A 23,653-nucleotide genomic window follows, 5' to 3' on the forward strand; every position below is an offset into this window, starting at 1 on the left:
ACAGCAAGCCTTGACTGTTTACTTCACCAAAACTTATTGTCTTCTTTCTTATCAGTTTTCTCATTACTTTCAAGGACAACTAGCTGATCTGCATATCTAGTTAGTGGTATGGTATTAACTATCAATAGTGGTTTATTAGAGCATGCCTTTGGGGATATTTGTATTTTTGGATTGTATATACTACTTCCCCCAAATTACACTGGTGAATTGGATCTCTCAGAGGATGGGGAGTGCTCCCAAACTCTGTATTAGAGTCTTTCATTCTATATATGAAAATTATAGTTCAGCAGTTCACACTCAGGTACTCACTTTTAATAGTCAGTCCATAGGCCAATCTGCAAGCAAAGAAGGAAAGCATTTACTGAGACGACAATGCATGAACAATAGCTCCACAAGAACCTTTGCCCCCACCCCAGGGCACATTATTCCATATATGTACATGGTATCAGTGGGAATTGTGAATGCAAACATACAATACAGTGAGAGTGAAACACGAAAGTAAATGCTTCTTTCCAAGGGAACTCGCATCTTTGGTACTTCCAGGCCCTGATATCATTTCTCTTTTTGTTTTCTCCCGATGTTGTCCACCGCCCCACCCCCCCATTCCAGTAGCATCTCTGTCTGCTCTGCGGTTCACTCACATGAGATCTTGGGCCTGCTTCTCTCTAAATTTCTGTTTACTTTTACTTCCAGGGTTGGTTCTCATGACAGTAACTATCCATCATAATTTCTCATCTGGGTTGGCAAAGGATATGTGTCTTGACACTGATTACACACCAACACACATAAATTAAGGCAAAACATTCACAGAAGTCAAAGCACAGCATTCACAATGTTATGACATAACAACGTATCACCTAAAATGGCCACATAGTTTTCACCAAAGTGGCCACTTAGTTTTAAACAAAGTACGATCATTTAGTATCTCAATCATTTAGTAAGTCCTTAATTCAATTATCCTTAAGGAGGCTCCTTAAGGGACACAAAATACAAAGGTCAAAGTTCTCCACCCCTAGGTCACAGTAAATCACAATCTTCTCAGTCAGCATTAGGTAGCCAAGAAGAGATCTGTTCATCTTGACTCTAGGCTGGATCTCGGCTTCCATGGTTCCTCTTCCATGTTCCCAGCTCTTGCCCAAATCTGCACAACTGTCATTTGTTTCAAAGGCAGGCAGTTCCCAGTTCCTTGTCCAGCTCATTATCCAGTTCTTCATCCTGTTCCTTGTCCAGTTCCAGTTCCATATGGAAGCTCACAGAGTCCAGTCCAATTCAAGTCCTACACAGTTTCTGGGACGACAAAGCTTAACAACTCAAAATTCATACACATTGCTGAAACCATAATCAATTCATTGCCTGTGAAATCAACACAGACTCACCAAAAGGGTCTGAGGACTCAACACAAATCATCAGTATAGAAATCAACACAGACCCACAAACAAGGTCCAAGAAGTCAACACAAATCACCAATATAGAAATCAATGAAGTCCCACAAACAACGTCCAAGAGATCAACACAAATCATCAGTAAACTCCCAGGACCTCCAAAACCCTCCTCCAGGACTTCTGTAAACAGACAACCAGAGAATCTTCTTTAAGGGCTTCCAGTAAGGTCCCAGGGCTTCTGTACATAGCATCCCAAACAAACATCAACATAGAAAGAATAGACAAACATAGAGTGCCAGGATCCCACAAGTTTTCTCCTCTACCAAGAGCTCCTTTCTCAGTTCTTCTCAGTTTCACTCAGTTCTTCTCAATACTCTTCTCAGTTCTCAGGTTTCTCTCTTCTCAGTTCTCGTTTCTGTGACCCCAAGTTCTGTTCTCAATTCCTCTCTCTCTCCAGAAGTAACAACTTAAGACTACAGATATCCATTCCAAGTAGTTCTGGCCTCTTTCAAATTGGTCTTTCCTTATATATGGTATTAGCTCCTCCCTGTTCTGCCCTTCCTGTTAAGTCAATGAGTTCATCCACTGTGGGATTCACAAGTTTTGGATCTTAATCCTTGAGCAATCATGAACTTGAAAAAAGTGCTAAGTATCTATTTGCTTGCCAATACAAGGGTAATGGAAGATCTTCAAATTTGATTACTATTACAAAACCAAATCTATCACCACAACAAAGAAATCTGTAAACAGTAGCAATGCAGAGATCCCCGCCCTCCCCAAGCCTTCCCCCTGCTAGGTCCTTCTCACAAATGAACACTCACAACTTGTTTCCTGCTTCCTCATTGTCCCTCAGCTCTAACTACTCTCACAAACTTCAACAGGCTTTGCTCCATCTTTCCTGCTCAACCCCTTCCTGCTCCACCCTTTTGGCAAGCTTCTCCTACTCCAGACTCCTATGGCTCAGGCTTCCATGTGATTCAAGCAGGTCACATGGGCCTATTAATGAATGGGAAAGATCTTCTTATCTTTACTTTTATATCTGTTGTTCTCCCGAATGGCAGTTAATGTGACCCATTTATTTTTGTGTGTTTGTCAAAAAGAGAAAATTGTTCAGAGCTTAACATCAGTTAGAGATCAACCATTGTGAGATAGCCTCTAAAAGACTTGATAAATTGATAAACGTTTTTTGGATTTTCCCTAACTGTGGAATAGTTAGGAAACATGGCCTCAAATATTGAGAGCTAGAAGAGACTGAAAATGCCATTGGGTGCAATAACTATATTTTACAGATGAGGAATCTGAGGTGTCTAAAAGTTAAATGATTTGCCAAAAGTCACATAGTTAATAAATACTTGAGAAAGGAGTTGGACTCAGGTCTTCCTGTCTTCAAGTCAACTGTTCTCTCCGTTATGCTTTCCAGCTCTCGAGTAGCAAAGTAAAGAAGATATTTAAAATACTAATTGAATCTAGAGAGAATGGCCTGAATAAATCTGTCAGGATTTGTATATCACATGTTGGTGTGATCAAAAGAAGGAAAAGAAACAACAGAGAGGTCATATAATAGGATTAGAGCTCTTGAAGTCCTCACAGACATCTAGCCAACCATCTGTGTCCAATATTCAGAAAAGAAAATTGATAGTCCAGTAGGTTAAATGACTTGTCAAAGGACATGAATACTTTAATTCATGGAGTGAAGCCTAGAACTGCCATTCTCTGATGCCAACAGCAATGCCTTTTTCACTAAATCTTCAGAGAGGTAACAGATTCCCATATTATAATACAGGGAAAAGTGTCAAAAGTGAGAAAACCTGGCCTCAAATCCTGTTATATTGTTATTGATGTTTATTACTGTGTGACATTGGGGAAGTTGATTTACCTTCATAGGCCACAGTTTCCTCATGTGTAAAATGATTTTGCTAGACTAGATATATTCTGAGGCACTTCTTGCTATATATTTATAAGTCTTTCTGAATTTAGCATAATCTTTCTTGTATAATTTTGTTTTTCAGGTCTAGTTGAATATAAAACTTAATATTTCCCTTGATTCAAACTCAAATTCAACAAATATTTATCAAGCAATTCCTATAGACACAAACAAGACACATGAACAAAGGAAGATGAAGAAAAAAGACTTGCCCTCAAGCACCATAGATTCTCTTGGGGATGTGAAATTTAGAAGAATGAGAAAAAAAAAACCTATAAAAGTTATTCATATCAAGGCCTATTTGTAAATCAAGGCTTAGGATACAGTAAAAAACCAATTGCCTTCTACCATAGATAGTAATGAAAGATTCTATATGAAAGTCTTGCAACTTATTAGGTCTCAATGCTGGAAGCTACCACTGGGAGTTCAGAAGATAGTTGCTACTATTTTTTCAGGTTATTTACACGGAGCCAATGATTTCAGCGTTGTAATGAAAAATCATTCCATGCCAGAACACATCTGGGCAGTCGCCTTGGCAACAGAACCTTCCCAAAAAGACTATGGAAGGTGCAGGCATATTTTTGGGTAACAGTAAAACTTGCTGGTGATAAACAGCCTCAGTTAGATATAGAAAGAAAAGTGGTTTGCTGTATCTACAAAGAGCATGAAAACATGTAGGCTGCATGATGACACAAGGAAGGGCACATAAAAGGGAATGGAAATTGATTGTGTGGTAATATTGGCTTTGCAGTTGAAAAATCATTGAAACTTCTTTTAAAACTATTATAGTGTAAAGGCAAAATTAACATTCAGGCAAATTATAGTAATTAGAGAGCAGAAACAGGAATGATTCAAGCATCATTTTAACATCATAAAAATCTCCCTAGATTGACAAAAGGCAATTTAAACTGACAACATTCTGATTGGACAATTCAATACATAGATACCTGATCACAAACTGAAGGGGTTAACCTTAGCAGAGTAATTTCAGGCATGAGATCATAAATGGGGCAGGCGTGTGATGCATTGAGGATGGAACTTTTCATCCATACTGAATTTCTCTTAAAGACACATCCATAAGAGTGGTTTATAAATGAGAGGTGTATGATATTGTCTTTCTTCACAGGTTCTATCTCAGAATTGTGGAATCAAGGAATCATTGCATCCTAGAAATGGAAGGGAAACTAAAAGTCATTAAGTACAATATAATTCACACAAAGAATCTATCTAAATTACTACTCAGTTCTCAAAAGTTAACATATATTCCTTGCTTCAGCAGCACCAGTGAGGAGGAATATACAAATTCCCAAGAAAGCTGGCTATAGTTTGAATTAGTCTAAATATTAAGATGTATAAGTGTGTAATATACATATATATGCATCTACATATATGTATATATGCATGTGTGTCTCTATATAACATACATGCATATACATACACATGCATATATGTTATAGACTCACACATACACATATATACACACATACAATATGCAAGATAGGCACATTTCATCAAAATGTCAAGGGAAATAAAAGTTAACAAAACAAATATATACATATATATGGGGGTAGATATACATGCATATATATGTGTATATATGTATTTTTATATACATGAAAGTATATATACACATATATATTTGTTTTGTTACTTTTTTCCTGATTCTAAAATTTACTTATGTTAATTTTATTATATTATATATGATATCATATTATATATTATATTATGTTAGTATAGAATACATTAGTATAACACATATTCTATTATCATTTTAATCTTCCACTATAATCATTGCTCCTAGTTTTGTCCTTTATTTTTAAAAAAGAAGAATATGTTGGATGTCTCCTGGCCCTGAACAACTCTCAAAACAATTTCATAGACACTCAAGTCTTCTTTCTACTAGTCTTATCATTCCCAGCTAAATTCCATGGAATACAATTCCAAAGCCCATCATTTTCCTTCTTGCCCCATCCTATGTAGGATTGTAAGCTCATCAATGCTGTACTTCAATGTGATGGTGAGAAGTGAGCACAATACCCCACATGTGGTCTTGCCAAGGCAGAGAATGATGTATGTCATCTTCTTTAGTCTGTACATGGTCTTTTTTTTTTTTTTTGAGAGGCAATTGCGGTTAAGTCACTTGCTGAGGGTCACACAGCTAGTAAGCGTCAAATGTCTTAGGCTTGATTTGAATGCAGCTCCTCTGACTCCTGGGCCAGTGCTGTTTCTGTTGTACCACCTATCTTCCCTGAGTCTTGAAAAAAATTCAGCCTAAGATTGCATTAGACTATGCTGGCTGATGTATTTATTACACTACTCACTCATTGATCATTCAAATAGCTATAAGTCTCACATATTTTTTTTTTCAAATGAGTAACTACCATGTCATATATCTACATCTTGTAGTAGCAAGACGAATTAAAAAATGTATTTCATTTTTAATTTATAGAATAAAGCAAGCATTTCCATAATATCACAAAATAAAATAAATGATTTTACATGAAACCACAAATACATTATATACAACTTACTATTCCTTTTAAATATATAATAAATATATCGTGCAAATTTCTGTTTTTCCTTTTTTTCTTCCCCCTTCCCCACCCTAGAGATGGTTAAAATTAGGCACAAATATTTGGTGTGTATATGTAAAATAAAAATCATTTTGACTAATATAAATATCCAAATTAACTACACATTATCTGCTTCCAGAGAAAGAACTGGTAAATAGAATGCTGATTGCTTTTTGATCTCTCTTTCTGGAAACTAAGAGCACAAGTCTAATCCCTCTTCAATCTCTATACCACAAATAGACAGTTGCAGAAAGGCAGCTCATCCAGTTTGCTTATACTTGGTTGCAAAGTTGATCAATGTCCCCTATGTGACCAATTTAGGATGTAGAGAAACAGGACTGGTGATAACAAACTGTACTTAACCCATTAGCCATAAATTAGTTCAGTTCTTTGCGTCCGTAATAAGTTCCTTGGTCTCTGTTTCCTCATTTTAAAAATAAGGGGTCAGTTTAGATGGCTTCTGAGGTACCCTCTATTTTTATGATGGCATATACCACTGACCTCAGTAGACCTCTGATTTCTCATCTGTAAAAATATGGCTTCAAATTAGATGATGAAAAAGATTTCTTCCATCTTGAAATGTGTGATCCAATGATTCCATGAATATCAGTCTAGATTTACATATTTTCACCCTCAAAGACATTTCCAGGATGTATGTCAATCATGCCAATACATCATTGTGGCAAGGATTTTGAGGCAATCAATGTTAGGATTTCTTCCAACAATATGGTGATGACTTTTCGGCCCTTTTATCAATAATTCATAGGTAGCTGCCTGAGATTCAGAGATAGTGCTTATGGCACCACTGCTAGTGAGTGGCAACAGGAGTGTTTGAAGTCAGATCTTCCTGACTGGAAGTCTAAAGCTTTCATCACTATGCCAGGCTTCCTCTCTTTTGAAATACATAAAGTCCATAGAACTAGAACTAGAGTGTCACAAGATAGCATCACTCAGTTAGTAAGTTTTCATTAAGGAAAGTGAGATAAGACACCACACAAAGTCCACACTAAATGCCAGAAACTGTACTAAGGGTTGTGAATAAAAATACATGCTCACCAACAAAGACCATCTCTGTCTTCAAGGGACTTATTGTCTAATAGAGGAAGATAACATGCAAAATGAAAATGCCAATTTGGGGGGCTGGGTGGGGCATTAGGGTACCCGTATGGTGGCATGGTTTTGAAATCGAGATCTTCAACAATAAGGTCACAGGCATTGATAGATGTTCTGGGATGAGGAGGCTCCAGGTACTAAGGGAAGTTCCAGAGTAAGATTAAAGAGAAGGCATACTGATAAAGTCTGGGATGAAGGAGCACTGTGAGAAGTGCAATGAAGCCTCTTAAATCTGAAACATTCCCTAAATTGGAGCACCCCAGAAGGAACTTACCAAAAGAGCCAGTATGCCAGAGAGATGTGTACCTGTGACAAGGTCATGGGGCAATCAGATGTCCCAAGATGTTGAGACCCCAACAGCTAAATTGTAATTTTTATTCCTTTGACTCTGCTATGTGACAAATGGTACAATGGTGACATGAGTACAAATGATGAAACATTCTCTGTTCAAATTGTCCAACTTCATACATTCACAGAGGAGGAAACTGAGACACACTGAAGTAAACCAGTTTGGTCAAGGTCTCATAGGAGCATCAGAAGCATCAGAAGTGGTATTCTAACCTTAAAACTATGCTTCAAGAAATTGTTCTCTCTTTTGTTGTGATATTTACCTCAAGCCCAACTCATCTATCTCTGCAGATAGGAGATGTTACCATTTGTTTTCATGGCCTGGCTTTAGGGCTCTAGGAGTGAAAGGGTTAAGTTGTCTAGAAACTATCCCAGATGCCCCTGAGAGCAGCTGTGGCCTGACAGCACAGGATGCACTAGTGAGTATAAATGGTGTATAGCTGGGTAAGAGATTCTGACAATGAGAGTGAAGGCAAAAGCAGAGGAACCCAGCTCCCTGGTGGTTGTTACTGCTGAATGAATGCCAAGAAAGCAGGTGACATTGAGGTCTGGACTGAGGAACATGGATGGACTTCAACAAATAGAAGAGTTCAATTGTCACAATGCACCCTTGTGCTTAGAAGGCATGACTAAGACAAGCAGGGAAAAGAACTGGTGAGGTTTCCTTGGGTCAAGATGACAATGAACTCAGCAGGAATAAGGAAGACAGGTGAATGTTGAAAACAACTATTATGTGCTAAGATCAGATGGTTCTCAGGCTTCCTTTCTAAAAGGAGGGCTTTTCTCATCTGACAGGCTAAGGCAGCCCCACTCAGCCTGTCAATTTATTTTTATTTCTTTTAAAATTTTATCCATGTGTTTTTATAGCAAACATTGCCAGATAGACTGCCTACCCCTATCCCCAGACATGGGCCTTCGTTTGCAATGAAGGAGAAAAACAAAGTTTCACATGAAGCTCATCTTGCAGGGGTGAAGTCCACCACAATATCTCTAATGAAAAGGAGATACATTTTCTGTCTGTGTTGAATTAGTCATTATAATGCCACTGCATCAAACTCTTTTGCTTTACTTTCCATTTGAATTGTCTGAAAGAGTTTTGTATATTGATCATCTCTCAGATCTGCTTCCTTCACTCTTTTTGTTCATGTCTATAAGACAAATAATCACAGCACACAGGAGGGCTGCTGGCACAAGTTCACTCTTGATCTGGTCACACAGGAAAGACACTAAGAAGAGGTATTAATCTTACTTTATTCCAGTCTAGTTTCTCAGAAGAGGATTGCTGATAATGGGGGGACAAACTCCTATAGCATTCCCTAATCACCCTTCTCACAGAGGCTAGGGATAAAGGGGGTCTACAACCCCTATGTCTTGATGGGGTCAGTCTTGACTGGCACCACTAGTGCACTCTCTAAATCCCCTCAAGCCTCAGTGGGGGCCAGTTGAATCAAACACAGATTTCCCCCAAGCCTTGATGGGGACCAATCAAGGCATGCACAATATCTGTGCACTCAAAGCTAAGGTTCCCCATTCACTGACCGATGACCACCTGTTTTAGAGGGGCAACAGACAAAGAACACATTTTGTCAAGGGGCGACTTCATAACGTTACAGCAAGTTTTAGCATTATAATGTCAACTCAACACAGCACCCGCACACTACTTGTTTATCGCTTAAGTACAAATGTTTATATTATTGCAAGGTTACACAGAGATAAGTACAGATGTCTATATTGTCGCAAGGTTACGTAAAGATACGCAAGCATAGTGGAGATATTTTCAACAGTAACTGTGGGAACTCCCATCTAACACCTGGTAACAAAAGATTGTTATGGCTATGGATCCTGGGAAACTGAACTCTAAAAAATAATAACAAAAATCCACTTTACACACACTAAATTTCACCTTACTTACAATGTCTCTACATGTTTATCTACATTTTTTTCCTATTAGTAAACTTCTAGTACGGAAATACATCATTCCTTTCAAAGATAATACTCCATTTAACCGTCCCCTAATGGATGGGCATGCATTTTGTTTACAACTCTTGAATCTGACACCATTTTTTGAAAGCTACTGTTATAGGTTTATTTGTTGTTGTTTGTCTCTTATTGTGCTTGGTTTTATTCCCATCAGGGATAGAACTGTGTTAAAGACTACAAACAGTTTAATCAAGGCTTTTCTATTTATTTTTTAAGAAAGCCCAGACTTAGAAATCCTAGATACTGATATAAATGTGTTCTACCAATATTCTTTTTTCTCTCACAGGTTTTTAATTGATTCAAGTTAGGAGCTGTTCATTGCATCATTTCTTGTATGATACTAGATATATAAAAACAAAAATAAAAAATGACACTATAGTCGCTGTTGTCAATAAGGTTACTTTCTGCTATCTTTGTAAAACATTCAGATATAGTGCCCTCATTGCATTCTGGAGTTAAATAATAATTGCCCATTTTCCAAGTCTCTTGATGCATTTACTTAGATGACTTGGCCTTCTGTTGGCCCTTTTATGGGAATATAGCTTTAGGAATACATTTATTCTACCTGGTTTTCAGGAGAGTTTACACTCCTGAAGTTCTACTATGAGTTCATTAATATTTACTATTTTATATTTAAAAGCAATGCAAAAAAAAAGAAATACAGTGGTTTGAGTTATCACACAGTATTAACATTTCTAATGCATGTTCATAATTCTCTTCATATTGCACCATCTAAATGCAGAGATAAGTATGTAAAGCTTTCTATAAATTTTATTTGAATATAAATTTGAATTGTGATTTTGTTCACATAGATTTTACTACTTTAATTTGCATATTCAAATGTGGTTCTTTATTTCTAGTGCAAAAGTCAAATTATTTCACTCATGAATAGAAAGAACAGTTTATGTCAGGCTATTTGACTATAAGTATTATGATGTTTTAATTCCCCAGTTTTTAATTCTCAAATTAGCTTTCATTTATGTATATGTATTCACATGTCCTATCTACCCAGTAGGACTTAAGGTGGTTGGAGACTTTTTGTCTTTGTGACCTGGGGGCTTAGCATGGTGCTTTGTGCAGATAAGATGCTAAATAAATGCTTATTGCATTGAATTGGATGTCATAGACCATTTCTCATTAATATAATTACTTTTTTAAACTTTAAAGCAATCCAGCAATATGATTCATAATTATTAGAAAAATTCCAAGAAAAATCAGACATGCGATATATATGAATACTTTCTCTCTTGGCAAAACTATAACTCAGCTATGTGATTGGGCCCTGGCTATTTCTATGTCCCATTGACAGGAGAAAGGAGCATGGATAACAGCATGAGAATAGAACTTGGAGAGATGATAGAAGGATCCAAATGGAGTCTTGCATAATTCATGAACACATGATCATGAGCAACTATATTTCACTACTCCTTATATTAGAGTCGATAGAGCACTGCTACTGGAGTCAAGGAGACTTGAATTTGAATCATGCTGCAAACACTTTCTAGCTGAATGGTCCTGAGCAAGTCACTTACCCGCTCTGTGCCTCAACTTTCTCAGTTGTAACATGGGGGAAATACCATCTATTTCACAGAGTTCTTGTAAAGATCAAATGAGAATATATGTAGAAAACAGCACAATGGCTGGATGAAGTACTTAAAAATGGATTTTTCCCCTTCCCCGTTATCAGTACATTGAAGAAAACCTGTAATATGTATGATTAACTACCATCCAAGGAGCATAGGGTAAAACAGAGTATAGATTCTGGAACAGAAAGGATGTCAGAGCCCAGCAATTGAAGCCCTCTCATTTTATTGAGGAAGAACTTGAGATCCAGGGGGTTTAACTGACTTTCCCAAAGCCTTTTTAAAGAAAATAGTAGGCATATTTAATAGTGTCAAATACATAGAAATGTGAGGCTTTTGTTGTAAAGAGAAAGGTGAATAGTATGTTCTATCTAGATGACTTGGGAAACTCTTGTTTTAGATTTTATTTCTATTGATAGACACAAGAGAAATCATTGTTAATAGGGATTCATTCTCTGAAGAGTCAGGAAGAAATCCCTGTAACACATGCTGGCTGTGTAACAATGGCCAAGATGCACAATCTCTCACTGACCAAGGCAACTCTCTGAGCTGATAAGTTCCAGAGAAAGTACTGATTTGCATTAATAAACAGAGTGTCCCCCAGGTGAGAAATTATAAATCTAGGAAAAAAAGGTAAAAAAGATGTATACTTCTATGTGTATATTTATAGGTACCTATTTCAATCCATTTCTATATAGCAAAACATATCTCTCTGTCTCTCTATGTGTGTGTGTGTACACACAGATGCATATAAATATATATGCACCACTCATATACATGCACACATATACATATACATACACACATAAATGCATACATATATGCATATATATATACACACACAGAGAGAGATCACTATAAACATAGTATTTGTTTAGTGATATATGTCCCAGTTGCATATGTTACTTATGAATTTGTCTATATAGATATTGTCTTATTACTATGTATGTGTCATACTGTATATATGTGTATATATTAAAATACTGATATATTTGTATATACATATATTTATAATTTATCTGAAAACATGTTTTATATATATACATATATATAGTATGCTTATTTTGTGTGCCATTATTATTTTCTTATATTCATGTGCCTATACACACACATACACACACACATACAATCCTTCTTTTTGTGTGAATATAAGCTTTGTTTTAGGGGGGGAAAAGGTTAGTTAATTGAAGACTAAATTGTATAGTTAACTGATCTTTTAAAATTTTCCTTAATTTCCAATCATAAAAATGATATTTCTATTTCCAAATATCAAAATGGATCATTTGGCTCCTCATTATGACAAACATTCATTACCTTCCAAATCCACCTTGGTATCAAGAGGTGAGTAATCATTGGAGCAATCTAATTGGAGCTTCTAACTAATTCTGGAAATCTCACCAAATTGGAAATAATATGTTCATTTGAGGTTGAACAATAATTTAAATTTCATCAAATCTAGTATTTATTTAGCCCTTTCAGGCTTCCAAAACACTTTATATATTATCTCACTTGACTTTTGAGGGAATTTTAGAATCCAGGTTATTGGTGAGAGAGCACTGGAATGGAACCAATTGGTTTCAATTCAATTCTATAAATATTTATTTGACTCTTCTAATGGTCAAATTCCTTTTGTAAATCCCAGAAGGTAAAAAGAACAAGAATATAAGACAGTGCCTGGTCCTTAGTTAAAGCTGAGTGCTCTAAGAAGTGATATTAGAAAGTTGTACATCATTGGCCTGGGAGAAAGCATGAGGTAAGGTATGCAAATGGAAAATCAAATGTCAAGTGCCAAAACCAGTTTGCAAACCTAGATAGGTTGACAGAGCCTAGACTGGGGAAGGTTTTAAATATATTCCTTCAGAAGACTTTTTATTTAATGTTATTTATATATGTATGTATGTATTTGTTTATTTATTTATTTATTTAGTATTTTGGCCTAGAGGTGATAAGGAACCACTGGGGATTTTTAGGCAGGAAAATAACATGATCAGATCTGAGTTACATGAAGTTTCTTATGATTGCCACATAAAATATGTTTTTGAGATAATGTCAATATAGAAGAAGGAAGACTAATTACAATGGTATTGTAATATTTTAGGCAAGAAATGAAAAATCCCCATTATTGCTGTTTGGGGTACCTAGTAAGTGCCTAGAAAATGCATGCTGATTGAATAATTGATCACAGTGACATGGATTCTTAGGACCTGTGTTCAAATGTTAGTTCCTATTATTTGTGTGTTCTTGGGTAAATCAGTTCAATTCCCTGTATCTATTTTAGCCTGTCAAATAAAGGAGTTCAACTAAGTGATATTTAAAGTCTCATTAACTCTATATCTCATGCATTATTGTTTATGAGTATAATGATATTTTAATACTCTTAAATACAATACTTGACATACTCCATGATTTCTAGTGCATTAATCCAAACAACTTAATAATCAGAGAGACTGTTCTGATAAACCACCATGATCATACTGTTTCTTTATTCTAGCTCTGCTCTTTATAAAAAACTTTTACTGGCTTTTCTTAAATTCTTCCTCCTGAGAAAGAATGTATATCCTGTATGATGGTAGCCAGAGTCTAAGAACCTGACTTACTACTCCACAGAGAATGTAAAGTTGCTTAAGAAAATGTACACAGCAAAAGAAGTCCCAACCATCTCATGGGAGAATATGACCTTGTGTCATTCCCTGCCACTATTCCTTCTATATTCTGTTTCTCTGTAATACCTAACATGACTTGGGACTGGTGTGGATATTCATTGTAGTTAGTACTGCTTACACCCAGGATGACTGGCATCTTATGAGTAAATTCCCCCAATTAAACTAATTAACTTTAATAAACATTATTAATAAGAAAACTGAAAATAAGGCCCTCTCTCCTCAGTACCTCAATATTTTCTTGAATTGTATACCACCCTACAATTAGCATTATTTGGTAGAACAGATCTGTGGAACTGAATTTCATCTTATTCTGCTTTTTTGTTTTGAAGGTGAGAGAACTGAAGCCTTGAGAAGATAAGGGATTGACCAAGGTCATGTGCAGATAGTAAGTGATGTAGCCATAATGGAGGGCAAACTTATCACAAATATTATCTTAGGGCATCTTTAAAAGGGCTTCAAAAATAATCTAGTCTAAACTCTTCCTTGTACAGAGGAAAAACCTGAGATCAAAGACAGGAAAAGTGATTTCTTCGAGGTTGTACAGCAATGTTATTACAGAACTAGGCTTAAAACATTTTTTTTACTCCAAAACTAATACCATTTTTCTCAAGCTATATTACAACAAACTTAGGATCATAGATTTTAAGGTGGAAGGGACCTTAGAATTCATTGATTATAACCTATTCACTTTACAGATGAGGAACTGAGGTCCAGAAAGCTAAAATGATTTGGTCAATTTCACAAAGAAGTGAAGACAGAGTGAGGAAATTAACCTGTCTTCAAAATCTAAATGTAATATATTTCCTAATAAATGATATGCTTTTATTTAGTTAAAGAAAAAAAATTACTTTGTTCATAGCACTGTGCATACAAATAGAAAAATCAAGACAGTAGCCGGTATCAAAGAAGTTATGCTGTATTAGAGAGAACCAACACATCTGATAAAGTTCAACTGCAAGAAAGATGGAATACTGAAGAAGACCAAAAATTTTGGTTTCAGGGTAGTTGGCAAGGCCCTGGTATCCTGAGGTTGAATGGGGAAAAAAAAAGTTTAGACAAGATAATTTCTAAGGTTCCCTTTCATTTCATTTTATCTTATTTATTTTTGCATTTTTGGAGGGAAATTGGGGTTAAGTAACTTGCCCAAGGTTACACGGCTCATTTGTGTGTGTGTGTGTGTGTGTGTGTGTGTGTGTGTGTGTGAGGGGTGTTAAATATCTAAGGACAGAACCGAACTCGGGTCCTCCTGACTCCAGGGCCAGTGCTTTACTCACTGCACCAACTAGCCACCCCAGTTTTATTATTTTTTCACATTTTGTATTTTATTTTTTCCCAGTTATGTATAAAAAAATTTTCAACACATATATATATATATATATATTTTTTTTTTATTTTGAATTCCAGAATCTTTCCCTCCAAAACCATCTCCCTCATTAAAAAGATAAGCAATTTTATATAGGCTATCCAGTTGTCTTCATAAAAAAATGTATTTCCATATACATATTGTAAAAGAAAACATCCCAAAATTAAAAAGAATAAAACAACAAGGAAACCAAAGTTTAAAAGTATGCTTTGATCTGTAATCAGATGCCATTAGTTCTGTCTCTGCGAATGGATAGCATTTTTCATTATAAATCCTTCAGAGGTCTCTTGGATCACTGTGTTGCTGAGAATAAGCAAGTCATTTGCAGTTGATCGTCTTATTACTATTACTGTGTACAACTTTTTCTTGGTTCTACTCATTTTACTTTGCATTAGTTCATGTAAATCTGTCCAGGTTTTTCTGAAGGCATCTAGTTCATCATTGTTATAGCACAATAATATTCCATTAACTTATATGCCACAACTGCTTCAGTTATTCCCAAATTGATGGGATCACCTCAATTTCCAATTCATTGCCACCAGAAAAGAGCTGCCATAAATATTTTTGTACATGTAGATCCTTTTACTTTTTTGTATCACATTTGTGATACAGACCTAGTAGTGGTATCATTAGGTTGAAGAGTATGCAAGGCTTTATAGGTCTTTGGGCATAGTTCCCAATTGCTCTAATCAATGGTGGAATCAGTTTACAACTCCACTGGCAATATGCATTATTGTCTCAACTTTCTTACATCTCCTTCAACATTTTTCACTTTACTTTTCTGACCTATTAGTCAATTGAATAGGTGTGGGGAAATAACTCAGAAATGTTTTAATTATATTTTTCTAATCAATACTGCCTTTGAACTTTTTATGGCTCTAGATAACTTTCATTACTTCATCTGAAAACTGATTTCATATTTTTGGTCATTTATCAATTGAAGAATGGGGCTTAGTTTTATGCAAATCTGAATTATTTCTCTATGTTTGAGAGAAGTGGCCTTTATAAGGGAAACTTGCTTCAATTTATTTTACACTTAATATTGCTTATATATTTCCTTCCATCTTATTCCTCCCCCTATTTATTATATTCTCTTTCTTATATAACCCTCTCCTCCACAAAAGTATTATACTTCTGTCTACTGCCTTTCCCAATCCACCCTCCTTCTATGAGCATCACAACTTTCCTTCTCATGCCTTTTCCCTCCTATTTTCCTGTAGGGTAAGATATTTCGATACTTAATTGATCATGTATGTTATTCCCTCTTTGAGAAAATCCCCCTGAGAATAAGGTTCAAATATTCCCTGTCACCTGCCCCATCTTTCCCTCCTCTGTAAGAGCTGTTTTGTACCTCTTTTATGTTAGATAACTTGCCTAATTCTACCTCTCCCTTTCCCTTTCTCCTAATGCATTCATTCCTTTTCTTACCGCTTATCTTTATTGTTTTAAGATATCATCCCACCATATTCAACTCATACCTGTTTCCTCTGTCTATATATATATATATATATATATATATATATCAACTGTCATAATAATAAGAAAGTTCTTCTGCATTACAAGTATCATATTCTCATATAGGATTGTAAACACTTTAACCATATTAAGTTCCTTATATTTTCTCTTTCCAGTTTACCTTTTAATGCTCCTAGGGAACCTTGTATTTGAGAGTAAAATTTTCAATTCAGTCTTGGTCTTTTTAGCAAGAATTCTTGAAAATGCTCTATTTCATTGAAAGACTATTTTTTCCCTGAATGATCATACCATTTTCCTGGGTAGGTTTGGTTGTAATCCTAGCTTCCTTGCCCTCTGGAATATTTTGTCTCATGCTTTCTGATCCTTTAATGTATGTACTGCTGAATCTTGTGTCATCCTGGCTGTGGTTCCATTGTTTTTTGTTTTGTTTTGTTTTGTTTTTTCCTGACTGCTTGCAGTATTTTCTCCTTGACCTGGAACCTTTGCAATTTGGCTATAATATTCCTGGAAGTATTCTTTTGGGTATCTCTTTCAGGAGGTGAATCGTGGATGGTTTCAATTTCTATTCTACCCTCTGATTCTAGAATATCAGGTCAGTTTTCCTTGATAATTTCTTGAATGATAATGTCTAGACTCTTTTTATTATTTAACATGACTTTCAGGAAGTATAATAATTTTATACTATCTTTCTTGGATCTATTTTCCAGGTCACTTTTTATTTTCAAATCAGGCATTTTACATTGTCATGTATACATTGGTTTTATTTCATTGTTTCTTGATGTCCCATAGCCTCATTAGCTTCTATTTGCTCAATTCTAATTGGAAGTATTTTCTTCAGCAAGCTTTTGTATCTCTCTTTTCGTTTGACCCATTCTATATTTTTCCACCTTTAAAAATATTTACTTTATGTTTACAACATTAAGTTCCACAAATTTTTCATTTCCAAATCCCCCTTCCACCCCATGGCAGCATGAAATCTGATATAGGTTCTATATATACCTTCACATTAAACATTAGTCAAGTTGTAAAGAAGAATTATAGCTAATGGAATGAACAATGAGGAAGAATAAGCAAAACAAAATGAAAAAAGAGAGCAAATAGTTTGCTTCAATCTGCATTCAGTCTGTAGTTCTTTCTCTTGACGTGGAAAGCCTTTTCCATCATGAGACCTTTGGAGTTGTTTTAAAACCTTGTATTGCTGAGAACAGCACAATTTACCAAAGTTAGTCATCACAGATATGATGTGTTAGTAATTGTGTGCAATATTCTCCTGATTCTGCTCCCCTCACTAACCATCAGTTTATTAAAGTTTTTCCAAGTTATTATGAAGTTGGATTCCTCCTCATTTCTTATAGCACATTAGTATTCCATTACATTCCTATACCACAACATGTTTAAGCAATTCCCCAATTGATGGGCATCCCATTGATTTTCAATTCTTTGCCACCACAAAAAGAACTGCTATGCATATTTTTGTACATATGGGACCTTTTCCCATTTATATAATCTCTTTGGGATACAGTCCCAGAAAGGTTAATTCTGGGTCAAAGGGTATGTCCATTTTTGTAACCCTTTGGTCATAGTTCTAAATTGCTCTCCATAATGGTTGGATCAGATCACAACTCCACCAACAATGCATTAGTCTTCCAATTTTGCCACATCTTCTCAAGTATTGAGCATTTTCTTGTTTTGTCATGTTAGCCAATCAGACTGGTGAGATGTGGTACCTCAGATTTGTATGATTTACATTTCTTTAATCAACAGTGATTTAGATAATTTTTCATATGATTATAGATATACTGAATTTGTTCCTTTGAAAACTGCCTGTTCATATCCTTTGGCCATTTATCAACTTGGGAATTATTTGTACTGCTATGAATTTCACTTAATTCTCTGCATATTTTAGAAATGAGGCCTTTATCAGGGACACTGCTTGTAAAAATCCTCTCCATGATTTCTACTTCCTCCTAACCTTTGTCACATTGGCTTTGTTTGTACATTTTTTTCAATTTAATGTGATAAAAATTATCCATTTTGCATTTCATAATGCTCTCTATCTCTTATTTTTTCCCTTCTCCACAAATCTGGCAGGTAAGCTATTCCTTGCTTCCCAAAATTGGGTATATTACCAATGTTTATATCTATATTTTAAACCCAGTTTGACCTTACTTTGGCATACAGTGTAAAATTTGGGTCTATGCCCAGTTTCTGCTATAATTTTTCCAAAAGTTTCCATCAAATTGTGAGTTCTTATCCTACCCATTCTACTTTTTAAGTAATTCTTTTCTTCAGTAACTTTTTTTTGCCTCTTTTTCCATTTGGCCAATGCTGTTTTTCACAGCATTCTTCTCCTAATTGTCTTTTTTTTACCTTTTTTTTTACTGTTTGGTCTCATGTTTTTTAAGGTGTTATTTATTGTATTTTCTTAGTGTGTGTGTGTGCACCAGGCTATTGACTCCTCTTCATAATTTTATTACATTACTCTCATTTTTCTTCCTATTTTTTCCTCTATCTCTCTTACTTGGCTTTTAAAATAATTTCTTAGCTTTGTGATGGCTTGAGACTAATTCATATTTTTCTTGGAGACATTAGATATAGGAAATTAGGCTTTACTATTTTCTTCTGTGTGTGTTTTTTCATATTCTTTGTCACTATAGTAACTTTCTAGTCAGAATTATTTTTTCTGTTCTTTGCTCACTTTTTCTAATATATTTCTTGAATTTTAACTATGCTAAAGTGGAACTCTTCTTCCAGGGAGGAAGGCACACTTTCCCAAGGTTTATGGGTTTTGAGCTGCTGTTTTCAGAGATACTTCTAGGGACCTGTAAGTTTTCATTTCCTCTAAAGCAGTAGGAGAGGTGTGTTGACTTTTCTCCTGGCCTTTGCTCTGGTCTATGAGCAAACACAAACATTCTTTTCTGGCCTGGAACTATGAGGAGGGACCCAGCTCCACTGTGACCATAAGTTCTTGAGTGTTAGTGCTCCTCCTCACCCCGGGAGTGTACCCTGGTCTGCAACCAGCATCTGAGTATGGGCAAAGGATCAGAGTCCTGCCCCTGGCACCAATAAAGAGATGCCTATAATCTCTGACCAACTGTTTGACCCCCTTCCTCTTTGTGCATAAAGAACTTCAGAAGCAGTCAATAACAGTGTTTATCCAGTTATTCCTGAGGCCTGCTCCTTGTTTTCTGGAGCCTGGTGTGAATTGGCTTGTATTGCATTGAGCCATGCTCACTCTGGTGTGACAGACATTTCATGCTGACCTTCTAAGTTGTCTTGTACTGGAAACTTTTTCACCTCATTTTTCGTGGGTTCTGACACTCCAGAATTTGTCTTACGCTGTTACTTAATGTGTTTGAAGAGAAATTAGGGAGAGCTAAGATGAATCCTGGTCTTTTCTCTGCCATCTTGACTCTACCCCTTTCCCTTCAATTTAATTATGTCATGCTATGACCATATAAGTTAAAAAGGGAGGAAATACCCAAATCCGTTGAATTTTAAAACTTAGCATTTGTGCCTAAAGCAAATTTTCAAAGATCTTGGTCTGAATTCTGGACAGACAAATTCGTCAGTTACTAGGACAGATCTCTTAAGACTTTTACAAGATATATCCATCTCAATGAGATTACAATAAGGGAGAAAACTCAGGAAAGTCTAAGTCTAGAGGAAAAAATTAGTGACTTCACTAATTCAAAAAATTATTGAAGAAAGCAAAAGAAAATCTACTATTTAAATATTATACTTATTGAACACCTTGTTGATTTGTACTTGGTCTGGTATTTATATACCATTCATCTACACTGCTCATTTATGTAAGGAGAGATGGCTGTTACTTAGCAGATTGCTCTAGAAAATGGTCAGTAATATTCACAAATGGCTGTGTTTGAGAAACTCAGTGCCCAATTTGCTGAAGAATTTCTTGGAATTTCTATATGTTATTCCTTGCATGATAAGCACTGTTTTTCTAATCAATGCTATACATTCCAAAAGATTATAACCATTTGGTAGACTCTAGCACAGCTCTGGAAATACCAGCACAGATTTTGAGAACTGAAGTTTCACTTCACATCTATGATAATGTTTTGAATATAGCCTGTAGTGAAAGATATTATCAGATGTCCATGTATTAGCTTTTGATATATGACCAAGATAGCTGGAAAATTGAAAATGTTCACAATATAGAAGCTATATTTTTTTAAATGAAATAAGCTCCTCCTGAATTTGCATCCTTTCCTCTTATCTCTGTCATATTCCACAGTATCACAATTACAAGAAAAAAAATGTCATTTCTGTATGTTTAAACTATATATGAAGAATGCAATTGTCTTGTTCACTTTTCAAGCTCTGGTAGCAGCTGACTAAGTGCAAAAGGATAAGAGACTTCATTGGAAAATTCCCATTGAAATATTAAGTTTTCATTTCCCCTAATAAATTTATTTTTTATCACTGTATATAAATCTCACCTCCTTAGATGTATTTATACGGGGGTTTTTTTGTCTTCACTTCTGTTTGGCACACCTTGAAATTTATTATTGTCTTCACATTTCATTAGCATTTCTTCCCTCTTCCTGCTCATAAAGAGGTTGTTCTATAATACAGCACCATATCAAATGCTCCATTGCATCCTGTCTAATGACTACTTTTGTTTTTTTTTTTCTTATGATGAAAGTGATCTGTTGGGCTGGGCTTAATGGGCTGTTCATATATCATTCATGTTAACCTCAAAGTGATAATGTCCTTTTTTTTTTTAAACTCCAACCACTATAATGTAACTGGAGAAATTAAGTAAGTTCTCTGGCCTTTAGTCTTTAATTTACAAATGACTGTGGGAAGGGTCGAGTTAGGTAGCCTCTATGATTCCTTCAAGCGTTAAATCTATGACCATATAATTCATTTACAAGTTTTCTAATGTCATGTTTTCTTTTATTTCAGTTTTTAATTAAGGTTTGTTTACTTTTAGTTTACAAAATTCAGTTCCACAGTTCCTTGAGTTTCAAAAATTTTCCCGCTCCCTCCCTTTCCCCCTGCCATGGTGGCATACAATCAAGTATGGGATCTGCAAATACTTTCACATTAGACATTAGTCAGATTATTAAGAAGGATTGTATCAGATGGAGTGAACAATGGGAAAGAGGAAACAAAACCAAACAAGAAAAAGAAAGAGAGCAGGTAGTTTGCTTCAATCTGAATTCAAACTGTTCTTTTTAGTTTTTTCTCTGAATATACACATCTCTCTCCATTGCAAGTCTTTTGGAGTTAACTAATAATCCTGCATTGCTGAGAAGACTCCAGTCTATCACAGTTGGTCATCAGACATATGTTGTGTCTGTAATTGTGTACATATTTCTCCTGGTTCTGCTCTTCTCACTCAGCATCAGTTTATATAAGCATCTCCAGGTAAAAATGAAGTTCATCTGCTCCTCATTTCTTTTTTTTTATTTTTAAATTTATTAATTTGTTTGTTTCCTTTTAGTTTACAGGATTTGATTCCACAATTCCTTGAATTTCACATTTTTTCCTCCTCCCCCCCCCCCTCATGGCAGCTTATAGTCAAGTATAGGATCTGTAAATATATTCACATTATACATTGGTCAGGTTACAAGGACGGATTGTACCACCTGGAATGAAAATGGTAAAGAGGACATAAAACCAAATAAGAGAACGAAAAAGATCAGGTATTTTGCTTCCACCTGGATATAAACTTAGTTCTTTCTAGTTCTTTCTCTGGATGCATGTTTTTCTCTCCATCATGCGTCTTTTGGGATTGGCTTATATCCCTGCATTGCTGAGAAGAGTCCAGTCTATCAAAGTTGGTCATCACACATACGTTGTGTCTATAATTGTGTACAAATTTCTCCTGGTTCTACTCTTCTCACTCAGCATCAGTTCTTTTAAGCCTCTCCAGGTAAATATGAAGACTGCCTGCTCCCCATTTCTTATAGCACAATAGTATTCCATAACATGCATATACCACAACTTGTTCAGCCATTCCCCAATTGATGGGCACCCCCTTAATTTCCAATTCTTTGCCACAACAAAAAGAGCTGCTATAAACACTTTTGTACATATGGGTCTTTCTCCCATTTCTATGATATCTTTGGGATATAACCCTACGAGGGGTATTGCTGGATCAAAGGATATGAAAGTATTTATAGCCCTTTGGGCATAATTCCAGATTGCTCTCCAGAAAGACTGGATCAGTTCACAACTCCACCAACAATGCATTAGTGTTCCAGTTTGCCCACATCCTCTCCAGCATTTGTCATTTTCCTGTTTTGTCATCTTAGCCAATCTGACTGGTGAGATGTGGTACCTCAGAGTTGTTTTGATTTACATTTCTCTAATCAATAGTGAATTAGAGCATTTCTTCATGTGCTTATAGATAGCTTTAATTTCTTTCTCTGAAAACTGCCTGTTCATATCTTTGACCATTTATCAATTGGGGAATGACTTGTATTCTTGTAAATTTGACTCAATTCTCTGTATATTTTAGAGATGAGTCCTTTGTCAGAGACATAGGTTGTAAAGATTCTTTCCCAATTTCCCACCTCCCTCTTAATCTTGGTTACATTGGCTTTGTTTGTACAGAAAATTTTCAATTTCATGTAGTCAAAATTATTCATTTTACATTTTATAATGTTCTCTAATTCCTGTTTAGTCATAAAGTCATTCCATCTCCACAAGTCTGATAGGTAAACTATTTCTTGTTTTAGCAAACTGCTTACAGTATCCACCTTTATACATAGATCATGAACCCATTTAGACTTGATTTTGGTATATGGTGTTAGATAATGGTCTATGTCCAGTTTCTGCCATACTATATTCCAATTTACCCAGCAGTTTTTGTCAAATAGTGAGTTCTTATCCCCAAAACCAGGGTCTGGGGGTTTATCAAACAATACATTACTGTAGTCGTTGACTTCTGAATCTCATGTGCCTAATCTATTCCATTGATCCACTCCTCTATTCCTCAGCCAGTACCAAGTAGTTTTGATGACTGATGCTTTATAGTACAGATTGAAATCTGGTAAAGCTACTCCACCTTCCCTAGCATTTCTTTTCATTAATTCCCTTGATATTCTGGACCGTTTATTCTTCCAGATGAATTTTGTTACTATTTTTTCTGACTCTATAAAGCAGTTTTTTGGTAAATTAATTGGTATGGCACTAAATATGTAATTTAGTTTAGGTAAAATTGTAATTTTTATTTTATTAGCTTGACCCAGCCATGAGCAATTGATATTTTTC

The sequence above is a fragment of the Petaurus breviceps genome, unplaced genomic scaffold, assembly GCF_028583685.1.
Source record: "Petaurus breviceps papuanus isolate PSGF00001 unplaced genomic scaffold, PetGlider_PUasm1.0 490, whole genome shotgun sequence".
Lineage (NCBI taxonomy): Eukaryota > Metazoa > Chordata > Mammalia > Diprotodontia > Petauridae > Petaurus > Petaurus breviceps.